This window comes from Eulemur rufifrons, chromosome 17, assembly GCF_041146395.1.
Source record: "Eulemur rufifrons isolate Redbay chromosome 17, OSU_ERuf_1, whole genome shotgun sequence".
NCBI lineage: Eukaryota > Metazoa > Chordata > Mammalia > Primates > Lemuridae > Eulemur > Eulemur rufifrons.
The window spans coordinates 11,532,611-11,546,867 of record NC_090999.1 but is presented as its reverse complement, the minus strand read 5'-3'; the positions used below and the strand labels follow the sequence as shown (position 1 = coordinate 11,546,867).

The 14,257-nt window shown below is 42.8% G+C and overlaps 1 protein-coding gene across 5 annotated transcripts in view; it reads left to right on the top strand.

The window, feature by feature from the left end:
• Positions 1–14,257, top strand: part of RETREG1 (reticulophagy regulator 1) — a 129,901-nt gene that overhangs the window by 20,960 nt on the left and 94,684 nt on the right. Inside the window, exon 1 of one of the 5 annotated variants that reach the window (XM_069491996.1) lies at positions 9,440–9,461. The exons of the other annotated variants lie outside the window; for them this stretch is intronic. The gene's annotated coding sequence lies outside the window, so the exon portion shown is untranslated. Of the gene's footprint in view, positions 1–9,439; positions 9,462–14,257 lie in introns of those variants that run through there. 5 annotated transcript variants of the gene reach the window in all.

Below are 14,257 nucleotides of genomic sequence, written 5' to 3'. Positions count from 1 at the left end.
CTTGCTCGACCGAGGGCATTTCTCTGTCATTAATTTTACCGCCCGTTCACTTCTCATTTGATTGAAAGATAAGCTTATGATTAAAATGTAGACCCTATTCTATTCCAAGTTCACAGTCCTGATTATGAACTGGAGCACTTTGTGGTTGAACTGAAGCATTTTCTTTTATTGTTTGGGTTTAATGTCAATTGTTACAAACCCAGAAGCTATGCTGCTCGTTCGGACAGCTTAATGAGAAACTGCCATCTTTTCTTATTATGTATTCTTCTTGCTCCCTGCATTGTTTTTCATGGCTTTGTCTGTCTTGTTTGGAGCGTAAATACGGTGCTGGAAATCTCAGGTGGAATTATCAGGAGAGACGTATGTTTTCCTTTGGACTTGGTTAGGGCCAGTGCTAAGGGAGGGCTTTGTCTCGCTTGTTTAATTAGAGAAAGTTGTTAGGACCGTCTGCACCCCTGTGTACTGCACGTGTGTGCACACAGAGGGAGCAGCGAACGGCCAACCCCTTGGGTAAAGGGAACGCCTTCTAGCAAACCCATGTGAGTTTTGAAACAGTGTGTGCTGGAGAGGGTGGTAACACTTGTCACCACCATTTCTCTTGTTCTTCCATTTCATAGCTCCTTTTTGGCAAACAGGGAAAAGCATTAAAAACAAACATCCCAAGAGATTCACTTTTAACAAATCAGGGTGGTATTGCTGCTGTTCTCTGGCCCTACAGTAAACGTGGGGTGGGGCCGTCTGTGACATTCACTTATTTTCTAGGCTTGCTGTGTTTTCATGATTGAATCTTTCCATATTAAGAAGATATGGAAAGTTTCACTGTGTTAGTTTGTCTTCTTCGCCTGTTAGGTTAAAAAAGGGTTCCTTTCATGATGAGGTATCAAGTTCTTACCCTAAAGAGGTCATCTTAGAGCCAAATTTGTCATCTCAACTCATGGCTTGAATTCTTATGGGCTAAACGTCAACCTGAGTCATCTTCTTTTCCTCGGTTTGTTTTCCTTTTGCCCAATTTCCTTAGTTTTTTGTATTTATTCTGTGTTATAATAGATTCTTAAGCTTTATCAATTGGTTTTTGGACTGAAGTATAATAGAAATAAATCATCATGGAGGTAGGCAAGTGTGTGTGTGTGTGTGTGTGGGTGTGTGTGTGTGTGGGTGTGTGTGTGTGTGTGTGGCCGGGCAGGAGGGGTTTCTGGAAAGAGGTGAACTACCTTCTAGCTGGATAAACGCAGTTCAATGACTTCATCTTTCTGAGCTTTAGTTTCTTTATTTGTGAAAAATGGGTAATGCCATCACCTCATGGCTAACAGCGAGGCCCTGGGAGGCAGCCCTCCCTGGGAGCCCCCTCCTGTCTGAGACACGGTACCCTTGTGCTGTGGTCTTTCACAATCACATTTTTCCACTTCAAGATGTTTCATTAAATTTTGTGTTATTGAAAATTTAAAATTACTGAAGGTTGTTTTTAAAAAACAACAAAATGTGAAACAGGACATTAAAATATTATTTCAAATAAAAGTACCTTTATACCCAAAGGAAGCCTGGTTTGTAACTTTGCTTGTACTTCAAGGTCTAGGTTCAGTTAATCCGGCTGCACAGGTTTGTGGTTTGAGGACTTTTCTGTTGCGGCAGGAGTGTGCTTTCGTGCTTCTCCCTCCGCCAGAGCCGGCGCCATCACCTGCTTGTGTGAGTGGCTCCTCTTGCCCTGTCCTCACACCCCGCTGAGGGATCCTGGAGGTCCCAGGATTGGGGCTGAGGCTGGGGGACCCAGAGAAATTGACAGCCATCAAAAAAGATTCATTCTCATCCCAGGTTCACTCTCAGTTTGGAATGTTCTAGAAACACAGAGTCTAGGGAACTTAAGGAGTAGGGTCCACAAGGCAGCTACCAGTCCTCTCTCATGCTTGTGCTCTCATACATGGGTGTGTGCTTATGCTTTCTCTCTTTCTCGTTCTCTCCGTCTTCTCTTTTAATTAGACCCATAGGAAAAAGTCAAAAGGTGTTTTCCTCCCTGGGATGACACAACATAGTCTCTGGCCTTGAGGTGGCCCTGCCAATCAAAGTTTAACTGGAACGTGGTCATTGGCATGAGGCCCAGAGTGGATGTTCCTGATATTTAGTATTGGTGCCCAGATATTTGTCACCTTTTGTGCTGTCTCAGGATTGGCCACAGAATAGCAGGGAGTCATAGCTCCCCAAGCACTGGAGTTGATGGGCCACGGTTCTTCCCTTCCATGCCAGCAGCTAGGAGGGCATTCACTGGATACACTGCAGACCCCTTTTTTTTTAAACTCAAGTTTTGAAAACATCTCCCACCCTGTGTTGGTCAGGACAACTGCATCCAGTGGGATTATCATCCCCAGCTTTGAATTCTTTATCCCAGGGTTGCCTTCCATAGGGACAGATGCCCAAGGGTATCATCACTGTTCTGCCCCCTGAATATGTCCGTGGAAACTGTGATGACAAGAGTCCGTATCCAGTGTTGGGTTTTATATTGTTTCTCCAACATTTTGGCATTGAATGAGAAATAAAAGTGGGTGATGTTTTCCAGGAACAACTACTGCATATGTGGTCCCAGAGATTAAACAAAGTTCTGTGTAAGGAGGCTGCTCGCACATCCCAGGGATACTGTGTTCTCAGCAGAGGCATGTGCATGAGTGGCGTGACCCAGGTCAGCTCTGCTGAGCAGTGAACTTCACCATTACTGATAAAGGACTTGACCTTGGCCTTCAGATAACAGGCCCCCATAGGATGACAAAATTACTAATTCACTTCTCAGTATATTTTATGTTGTGGGCTTTTGAAACAAATTAGGCAGTTGCTTCTCTGTGTCATGTGTTCATTTAGATTTTTAAGTAGGATGAACATATAATTTATTGTCCAAACCTAAGTAGGCCAGGACATGGTATAAACCAGGATACTGTGGCTTCTTTGATCTTAAGTAGCCTGCTAGTTCTAATCTACACAGTTTCTTATAGCTTGTTCAGATATTGCAGCCTTGTTCTAGTTTTGTTTACTAAGGGTAGCAGCCTGAGAGAATGTTTGCATTTCCAGCAGGGAGTTTGCGAGGAGACAGGATGTGTCCTCACCATTGTGAGGCTGACAGGGCACATCACAGGGCTTCTTAACCTTGACATGGGAGTGACCTTGGAGCTGGCCGTTGTGTGGTCCAGACATTTGGTGTCATGGGCCAAATTGTTTTCTCCGCAAATTCAAATATTGAAGTCCCAACCCTTAGTAGACCTCAGAATGTGACTGTATTTGCAGATAGGACCTTGAAAGAGGTAATTAAGGTTAAATGAGGTCATATGGGGAGGCTCTGATCCAATATGACTGATGTCCTGATAAGAAGAGAACGAGACACCAGGGAGGCACATGCACAGAGGAAAGACCATGTGAGGACACAGTGAGAAGGCTCCATCTGCAAGCTGAGGAGAGGGGCCTCAGAAAAATCAAACCTGCAGACACCTTGATCTTGGACAACAGTGTCCAGAACTGTGAGAAAATAAATTTTTGTTGTTTAAGCCACCCAGTCTGCGGTATTTTGTTATTAGCAAACTAATACACTTGGCCCAAGAGATGTAAAAGCCTCAGCCCTAGTTCTAGAAGTGAGTACCGTGGTTTCAGACTGGGAGCGGGAGGGTCTGGGCAGTGTGAAATCTTACTGTTGAGTCCAGGCGGGAACTTGGCAAGGAATGGTCTGTCTCCATGTGGCTGTGATCTTGGACAGTGGGTTATTAAGATATGATCAAGATATGATAAGATTCACCTGGAAAGGGGTTAGCTGGGGCTGGGTGAGCAGACCCCTGGCAGGGCTTCTGGCAAGGAGGGGAACATGAGGAGTCAGGTCGGGATGGGCTGGAGAACCAGGCAGAACCATTGAGCACAACCAAGGCGAGAGTGGGTGCCACGTGGATGCACCTCGGCCACAGCCTAGTTCTTTGCATTCTTGGTTTTTTGGAGGGCGGAGTAGTTGGGGAAACAAGAGGCTGGCTCTTCTACAGCTGTGGCAACGCTATCAATCTTGGAACTGCAGAGTGGCTGAATTCCTTTCTGGGACCCTGGACAGGGTCAGGTGCATTATAATGGGCTCTTGAATAGACTGTGCACGTGAACTGATGAGTGGTTGACCACAACTGGATGGGAATTTAAAAGATAGGTGCTGACATGACAATTGGATTTTCAACTCTGCTCTCTAGAGCGTTCTGTCACTTTAAGATCGATTGCTTTACAAATGGTGTGTAAATAGAGCAGTGGACTTGGAGTCAAGAACACCAAAGTTTACAGTCTGACTCTTTCCATTATAGGCTGCATGATTTTAGACACATTGTTCCAACCTAATCTAGTTATGGATGTGTAATTTCCATATATCTACATTCATCATGTTGTTTAGGAACATTAAATGAGATAGAGATGTGAAAATATCCAGCACAAGGTGGGTACTCATTACATATCAGCTTCTTTCTTTCTTGGGCATACCCAGGGTTCCTTGAATTTATTAGTATGTGTCTTCCCCCCCAAGAACTGTTCTTCTTAGAAGCCTCTTTGACACCTATCGCTGTGCCGAGAACCTAGTTGCAATGAACTGAATTTATGTACCCCCCACCCCATCTATATGTTGAAGCCTAATCACCAATATGATAGTATTAGGAGGTGGGGCCTCTGGGAGGGGATCAGGTCATGAGGGTGGAGCCCTCATGAATGAGATTAGTGCCTTTATAAAAGAGGCCGTAGAAAGACCCCTTCCCTCTTTCACCATGTGAGGACAGAGCAAGAAGGTGCTATCTATGAACCAGAAAGCAGGTCCTCACCACACATCAAATCTCCCGGGGCCTTGATGTTACACTTCCCAGCCTCTAGAACTGTGAGAAGTAGATTTCTGTTGTTTATAAGCCATTCTGTCTATGGTATTTTGGTGTAGCAGCCTAAATGGACTAAGACACCAGCACATACATTTATTTATGCATGCAGGAAGAGGCCTTGAAGCTCAGTTTGATACTTGGATCAGTTACATGGCATGCTCTGGAACTAGGGTTTATGGACTCAGAGAATGTTGAAAGGGAAATGCCCTGAGAGATCCTTGCAGTCCAGTGGTCTGTAAACCTAACTATTAACATGTAGATTCCTGCACCTGCCCTTAGAATTCTGATCTGCCAGGTCCAGAGTCGAGCACAGAAATCTGTCATTTTTAGAAATGCTCCAAGTAATTCTGCTGATGACAAGGCAGTTTGGGGAAGGGCTTATCTAGTCAATGCTTCAACTTAAAGGTGAAAGTAGTGAGGTGGAGGAAGTGAGGGTGTTTCTCACTGGCCATGCTGGGGCCTCTCTGCACATCTCTCTGTGATTAGGGCCTGAAGTTCATATTAGAAGTTCCCAGTGGGAAGATACTTTGAACATCTCCTTGCCGTTTGCAAAAAAAAAAAATACAAAGAAACTAACTGGGCTGCCTATGACCACAGCTTACTGACTTTCATGTGTTTATTCTTTCTTCTCCATACCTCTTGCTACCCGTTTCTTCCCTTCTTCCCTGTAACTGTCGTGCACTACATTTCGATGTATGACTTTTATCTGATACTGTTTTTTCTTCTGGTAGCTCCTTTCTGTGACTGAATCTGGTTATATTTGACTGGTGACTCAGCTGGAGTGGGCTGCAGTGGTTGACTGACCTGTCCTGCTTGGCAGTCCCCTTATCTGCCGAAGGAATAGGTGTGGGCAGGACAGGTCAGGTGGAAGGTGTGGGCAGTACGACAGGGCAGGTATTCAGTGTATACAGTAGGTGGAGCTAAGGAGCCCATTGCACTTTCCTGGGACTTGACTTACCTGTGGCTTTTCCCATACTTCCAATGAGAGCAAGCAGAGTAGACCATGCCTGATTCCACTTGGCCTTGACCTCAGATGGGCTTGGTTCCACTCCAGCCATGCCTGTGGCTTCTCCCATTCCGTGGGCTCAAGAAAGCAAAGAGAATGTGAACTCCCCGCGGCTCCTCCACACTGTTCCCTCTGCTTCTCCACCACGCCTTGCTGACCTGGGCACATTCCCTGAATTCACTGAGTTATCACGACCTATTTCTCCTAGAGCAGGACTGTTTCCCTCCTCCACTGCATGGGCTCTTGCTGATTGCTAACACCCAACATTTCCCTGCTGATTGATGTCTTCCAAAATTCCTCATCTGCCTAAATAGAAAGAAGACCCACCCCCTTCTCCTGTGTTTTTTCCCTTTCTTATCATGCTTCTAATTCGCTTTCTTGGTCATTACAACTAAAGAAGTACTTCTCTAGAAAAAAAGGCTTTTGAGTGTTGTTTAATCTCTGATTTATAATTAACTGACATTACTTTATATCACTCCATTTTATGATGTGCTTCTTCTTTGCAAATTATTTAAAACTTTGTATGTTGTTGATTTTTAAGAAATATATCCCCCTTCCCAACACACGTGTGTGTTTTAAACAGCTCTGAAAATGGGATGCATATTACAGTTGGGAGGATCATCATTTATTTGATAACTTTCTTTCTTAATGATATATAATTTAATTTCACACTACATCTTCAGTCATTAATTTTGCAGAATCTGTACAAAACCCCAGGAAAAATTAAGGCCAATGTTAGTTGAAATTCAGAATTTTGTGATATTAAGTTATTAATAGATGGCTGTCAGTGTGCCTAACTCTTGAGAAGATCACTGTTTTCCAGTAAAATGTGATGATCTGGACCTTGAATAATGTTTAGTAAATCATACCTTATGAGACCCCCTTTCCTTTTGTAATTAGAGCCGCTGTGAGATCATATACAGCCAGCAGACATTAAGGAGTCTGTCTAGGCTGTCTTCAGTTATATGTCTTTCAGTAAGGGCACACAAAACCTCATTTTTGGATCTCTATTTTAAAAGAGTTATAAAGCAAATAATGCAGATTAATTCCCACATCAGAATTATGAACGGTTCCAGTGCTTTTTTCTGTAGACCTTTCTTTTATGACAAAAAGGATGTATATTTTAGCTGTTGGCACCATTCATTTCATAGTACTAAGTGAGTTGTGCTTTACCCAGAAATGAGGATTTGGTTTTTCACATGTGGGAAGAACTAAATTTCATCCTTTTCATCCCTTACCAAACAAGTTTTGTGTGTGTGTGTGTGTGTGTGTGTGTGTGTGAACTGTTCCTTGCTTTGCTGTATAAGAAATTTATCTTATTGAGCCATTCAATTTAGCCTTGCAAAACTCAGCATGGGGTAATAGAAAATTTTCCTTGTCAAATGGATATACAACTAGTCAGAAAACATTTTTTGTAGTTAGCCGCTGAGTGCAGTTCCACTGACGGTTGCTCTAGCACCGTCACCTTCTTTTTCATCATGTAAATTGCCCACACAGCACAATGCCTGTCCCCACTCTCTGGCCAGCCTAGCCACTTGGCCGTGACTTCTTCCATTGCTAAGCCTGAGCAGACACAGGTGTCTGCTTGGAGCAGCCGCAGCAGAGCTCCACACGTGTATGGAGTGCTTGAAAACCAATAAAGGGACTATCTATAAATATAGATCTAAAGTATAGATCTAAAAATAAAGATCTATAAATAAAAATTATATTTTATAAATATAAAAATGATATAAAGAAGGTAAATGTTTCTTCCTTTAAAAAAGAAATAGAAGTTGTGTTGTTAATGTTCATATTACGATGCCACTCTTTTAAATCATGCATCTGATTGAAAGGTATAAATATCAATAAACAGGACTACTCAGTTTATCAGCATTTAATATCTAAGGTGAGTTGGGGGTATACCAGGGGTAGGCTATTACAGAAGATAATTGGCTTGGTGTTCTAGAAGTTCTTTGATCCAGAGGTAGATGCAGCTGGAAAGCAGACAGAATGGATTGCCAGTTAATCACACGTTACCTCATTATTTGTAGAAGCCATGAATTTTGTTCACAAGTAGGAGATTCATAGGAGCAAAACCTCTAGGACAGATGAAATTTTTCCCCTGTTGCAATGGAACAAGAGTTGTTTTCAACTCTAAGGCACATTATTTCATAATGAGCAGGATGTTTTCTTTTACTTTCCTCCCTTTTCTCTCTTTCTCTCTCTAATATGTGGAATTTTCTAATATATGGAAGTGTCATTCTGAGAGCAATATTTAAATTCTCAAGAATTGACTTCTAGTGTTGAGAATAAATTCAATTTCAATCAAGTTCACGTTAAGTGTTGCTTTAAAAAAAGTTGAAATCGTTCTTTACCTGCAAAGAATCAAAACCACGTGAAATGACTTATGAGTTGGAGAGTGGTGAGCTGTGACTACTTTGCTGACTGTTTAGGATGTCATTGTAAATAAAGGTTTCTATTAAAAGAAAAGGGAGGGGGGACAAGAAAGAGCCATGGCCTTGGCAGGGCTCTGAACGATCGGAGCACGGAAAGGGAAGATGGCGGGTTCCCTGAGAGCAATTTCGTCCCCAGCCTGTGGTCTTCCTTGTTGAGCATCGTTGTGGAGTGAGTTCCCTACTCACAGGCAGCTCATGAGAAGCCTGTGCAGACCTATTTTGATATTGGCCAAAGCCTGTAATTCGATAGGAAAATTTTCTTCTTAAAATCATGGTGCATTATGAAATGGAAATAATCCAGGGGTTACCCAGGCCCTTACAGGATTTGAGACTTTCTGGGGATCCTCACCTGCTAGGCTTTCACTCTCTCTGTCCCTGAGCATGTGGCGTGCGGCTTACTTCTTAGCCTACCCAGATAACTGGATACAGACTAGTCCCATAAACTATCCCAGCACCTGGTTGCTTGAAAACCAGATTAAAATTCAAAATAATGTTACTGAATCTGGGGATGGAATAGAAAAAAGTATAGAAGAAATAAAAAAAACAGTAGAAAAAACAAATAGATTTAGCCAGTATAGGCTGTGGTAATCACAAGCTAAACATGAGTCACTCAGCTAATGTGGTATTTTTTTTTAAAGCAATCATCACATTAAGATGTAGAGATAGGCCCTAACTTGCTAAAAGAAAGTACACATAGTGATTTACAGAACTGTGCCTTTCCAATAGCAGCCAAACCACACTGTATGTCTTCATAAGACAAATGGGGTATTATTATACACATAAAACTTTACGTGTTTATATATAGCATAGAATTATCATATGTAATATTTACCTATCATGATGTGTATATTTATATTATAATGTTTGCTTATCTTAGTTTCCAAAATCTGAAATATCCTTTATCAGATAAATATTATATGCTATGTCAGCCAAAAGAACATGTAACTCTTGTAGTAAATAAATGATATTTTTAATTTAAAAAGGTACAGTAGTTTTTTTTTTTCCTTTTCATTGGTTATAAAAAGCCCATCAATCTACAGAAAGATGTTTCTGATAGCTGGAGACTGAGGGCTTGTTGCAAATGGTGCTTCTGAATCCTCTTGGCTCTAAGATCCATTGATGCTGTCATAGGTTCCCAGGCGAATCTGGATAAAGACAAGGGTCAGTGGCCTTTTTCACTGAACTGAAAACTATTTTAAGGAGATGAAAAGCCTCTATTGGTCACTGTGACGGGGACCTCACCTCGAAGACAGAGTGAGGGCAGGGCTGGCTGAACAGACGAGTGACCTGTACAGCCACCTGGGGCCTGAGCTTCAGGACGCCCTGCACTTGGGAACTAATGCTCCGTGGTTGTCGTCTTCTTAGTGCTTTCTTCTCTGAATGTGTGTTTTGTAAGTGAAGTGTGGTGGGACGTTGGAGCTTGCACAGGGGCCTGGAGCCTCAGCTCACGTGCAGTCCTGCATCCCACTGACCCACCTCCCCCGGATGGGTTCTTGGCCGTCCGCTCCCTACCACTTGGTGCCCCCTGGGAACAGCCTCTCCCTCCCCAACTCCACCCTGTGTGACTGCCCAGGGTGGTGGCCAATTGCATCAGCGGGGAAAGTTTGTGTCCCATTTTGGCCATCTGCCCCTAGAAGGGGCCTGAGCAGGAGGGGCTGAGTGCCCTGCAGCTGCGAGGCAGGTGGTGTTCGCCCTCACCTTGGCTGGCAGTGAAGTGGTGCATTCAGTGGGTGACCAGGCAGGGACCTCCCACCTACCCCGGATCCAGGTCCTGACTGTGCCTTGGCGTGGAGGTTGCAGTATCTTGGGGATCTCCTATGTGTCTGTGTCGGGGCAACAGAAGGGTGGGAAGGGGAGTGTTGACTTCTCCAGCCCAGACGATGTCTCTGCATTTTCACTTTGTCCTGGACCTCAAAATCATGGTGTTCCCTGGGTGATGATGATGATGTCTATCCACAGACCCCCACTGCAGCATCTGTACTGGATCACTGTGCTCTCATTATCTCCTGGGCATCCTGCATGTTGACTGCAACACCCCCATGATAATGAAATCACCTGTGTGTGGCCGTTTTTGCCTCTAAATTCCTCCATGGTTACCACATTTCTGTGAATTCTGTGCATGAGCAGATCAGCAAGGTTACCCTGAGGCTTTGGCTCCAGCTGTGTCCCATGATATTTTTGGCAGAGTCTAGTGGTGTTTAGTTCTTCTGCAGAGAACTATTACACACCTCAAAGTAATTTTCAGCAGCAGTCAAGCACATCAGCACTTGCAGACACTCTTAGACCTTAGGAATGCAGTAGGTCTCGGCAAAGCATTTAGGAAAAGCTCTTATTCTGTCTTTGTGAATAAAATGGAACGATAGGGACAAGAATACAGCAGCAGACTGGATTGTCTGCTGTACTCACGAAGTGCTGATTAATAATTCTAGGTCACTCCGCTAATGGAGAATGACGGGACTCCAGGATGATCAATATCTTTGATCAGTGGTCTCGATGAGGACTGATATCCAATGTGAAGCTGGACAAGAGAACAGATGTGATTGATGCCACCATTAAAGTCTGTAGGTTTGAATGATGGGCCGTGTCAAACGAGAACAAATTGAATAGGACATACTTTGATTCAAAAGTGGCATCTGAGAAATAGAACCCTGGGGGATTTTCACTGCCTGTGAATTCAGCACAGGCCAGCATGCTGATGGAACTGTTAAAAGAAAAAAGGGAGATTGTGCCAAAACGAACTGAAAACTTACATCCACACAAAATCCTGCACACAGACATTTACAGCAGGTTTATTCATAATTGCCCCAAATTGGAAGCCACCAAGATGTCCTTCAATAGGTGCATGGACAAATTTTAGTATAACGTATAATGGGATATTGTTCAGTAATCAAAAGAAATATGCTCGCAAGCCACAAAAGCACCCATAGGAACCTTCAATGCGTCCTGCTAAGTGAAAGAAACCAGTGGGAAAAAGCTGCATACTGTGCGACCCCAGCGGTTCATAGATGACATTCTGGAAAAGGCAAAACTATGGAGACAATAAAAAGATCAGTGGTTGCCAAGGGCTTGGGAGAGGGAGGGATGAATGGGTGGAGCACAGGGGATTTTGGGGACAACACAACTGTTCTGTAAGATACTGTAATGGTGGATACATGTCATTATGCATTTGTCAAGACCCGTAGAATGCGGTAAAAACTGCTCTAAAGTATAAAAATTCAAATTACAGAAGAAAAAGCCTATAAGTTGGTGCCAGTCTTTCCTGCTCTTTCCATGTGAGAGTGGGCAGACCAAGAGGCAGAACTGGCGTCCAGCAGCCGTTTGGCAGAGTGGCGATAGCTGGCTCCCAGCCAGGCTGCCAGATTCATATGCTGGTCCTGCTTCTTATCTTGGGGCTTTGAGCAAGATTCTTAACCTCTTTGCTCATCTGTAAGATGGGGATAATGGTACTACTTCCCTCAAGGTATGGTTATCAGGATTAAATGAGTGAACACATGTAAAGCTCTTAGAGCAATGCCTGCGCTCACTGGACATCAGCTCTGTTATTCAGCCTGAATTTGGTTCTGGAGGGCATAATTGGTACCCTTGGTGGAGGGAGGCAAAGTCAAGGGCAAACTTTCTAACTCTTAGGCTCTAGCCTCGTTGCTGTCCTGCAGTTCCCTTTGTGTATGCTGTTCCCCAATCTGGGATGCATTTGTCTCTTTTCCACCTGGCCAAATCTGACTTCTTTGGCAAGTCAAAGTTCAGATGCCACCTTCTCTCGAGAGCTTTCTCTGACTTCCTTACACAGTTTTCAACTCTCTTTCCTGTTCCCACAGCATTCTGAATAGCACTTGGGTTAAACATGGTTGGCTCTCTGTCTGCTTTCCTGGCTTTGCAGGGGCAGGCTGGGGTTTAGTCACCACTGTTTTCCCAGCAACTAGCCCAGTGTCTGACAGATGCTCGTTAATGGAATGAAAACAGAATCCCCCCTCCCTCCGGTAATAACAGGATACTGCAGGAAATTGGATGCTGCAAGAAATGTTGTGCTCCCTGGTATGAGATGTGTTTGAGTGAGTGGGTGATTGCAACTCGGGGGATTCATGGATGAGGTGAGAGTATAAATCAGATGACCCCAGAGCGTCTTCCAGCACAGTGATCCTGCCACAGCGCTTCCCTGAATGGTGAGACATAGTCCTGGCATCAGAGCCGCCCATGTCCAGCAGACAGGTATTGCTTTCTTGATGTCCTTAGATTGGTTGGAAACAACTTTGTTCAATTACTTTTTAAATAACAAACTTTGATTTTATAAAATTGTAAATTCCACACGCTCATTTTTCTTTCAGCTTTCCATCATAGCTGACAGAACATTAGTTTATACATCTAGCAAATTTTTTTTTAATTTTGCAAATTTTAACAAGCATTTTTAAGAGAGTGTTTGGTGAATGATTAGTTTCATTAAAAGGTTGAGTTATACTCCCTTGAACATTTTAAACTGCATTTGTAAGTTTGATATTTTCTATGTCCTATTAAAGTACTTCACTGTCCAGATAACTAAGGTTGTGACAAAGGGACTTGGGGGACAACCTGAGTGAGCTCCCGGGGGACAGCTGGAGGACCAGTAAGAATGTCACTGTGGTGGACTGAAACACGCCAAATGTGTGCGAATTCCTGAGTCTATAGTAATAGGGGGAAAAGAGAGAATGAGGAAAACGTTTAGAGGGTACTAAGTAACTGCCTCATTATCTTAAAAAAAAGAAAAAAAAAAAAAAGACCTGGTAAATAGAGGGAAAGAATCAAGAATTGATCCTGCCTTTCTTATGAGCTCCGTCTCTCAGGGTAACCAGACATTGGTGAGCGGGAGTTTCTGTTTACAGATCTGATCCAGCTAATACCTGAAGGAGAAAGGAAGGGCTGTCACCCCCGTGTAGCCTCTGAAGAGTTAATCACTAGGCAGTGACCATCTATGGCTGCCATGTCACAGAAGTGTAGGCACCAGACATCTGGACAGTGTATGTGCTTTTTGGTGGAAACATATCACCACCTATCATGAGGTTTTACAGGAAAAAAAAAAAAACAAACAAACCCAAAAACTCTATTTGATCAAGCCTCTGGATCCAACTGCCAATTTATAGTCTGCATGAAGGGTAGAGGAAAATGTTAAACTAAACCACAATGGTACCATAAGTGATTCCAAGAGTCTGGAAAACTTTACTGGACAAATGAGGCTGTTTCTTCCACAAAAAAATTCAAAAAAAAAGAAAACAAGAAACCCAGAAAAAAACCCCAAAGATGGCAGGGGACCTATAGAGACCAGGAAACTTAAAATAAAATCTACCAATTTCAATGTATGACTTTTTCTGATCCTGTTTCATTGTGTGTGTGTGTGTGTGTGTGTGTGCGCGCAATGATTGGGGAAATATGAACCTTGACAGAATATCTGATGACATTAAGAATTAAAATGCTTTTTTAGACATGATAGTGGTATTGTTGCTTGTTTAAAAAGACCCTTTTTGGACGATAAATGGCAATATTTTCAGATTACATAATGTTTGGGATTTGCTTCAGATAATTTGGTAGGAAGGAGCTGCTTGGCGGGTGGGAATATATAGTATTAGAAGAAACAAGATTGACTACGAATGTAGAGTTGAAACTGGGCTCATTACAATCTGGCCTTTCTTTCTGTATATGTTTGAAATGTACCAAAAACAGAAGCTTTTTGTAAACTACTTCAATTGTCTAACAACCTAAGCCTTCTCAAATATTAGATAATACCTGTAAAATGAATAAATGAAATTCATGTTTCCAAGATTTTAATTTCAAATCACAATTCTAAATTACCCAACCAGATATTTTAAAGTGGAGCCACGAGACAAATGATCTTCCACATTATAAATAATTAAAATACCAAGTATGCAAAGATTTTTCTAAATACCAATTATTCATCTTAGGGATTTATTTCTCAAACATTTCTATACGTC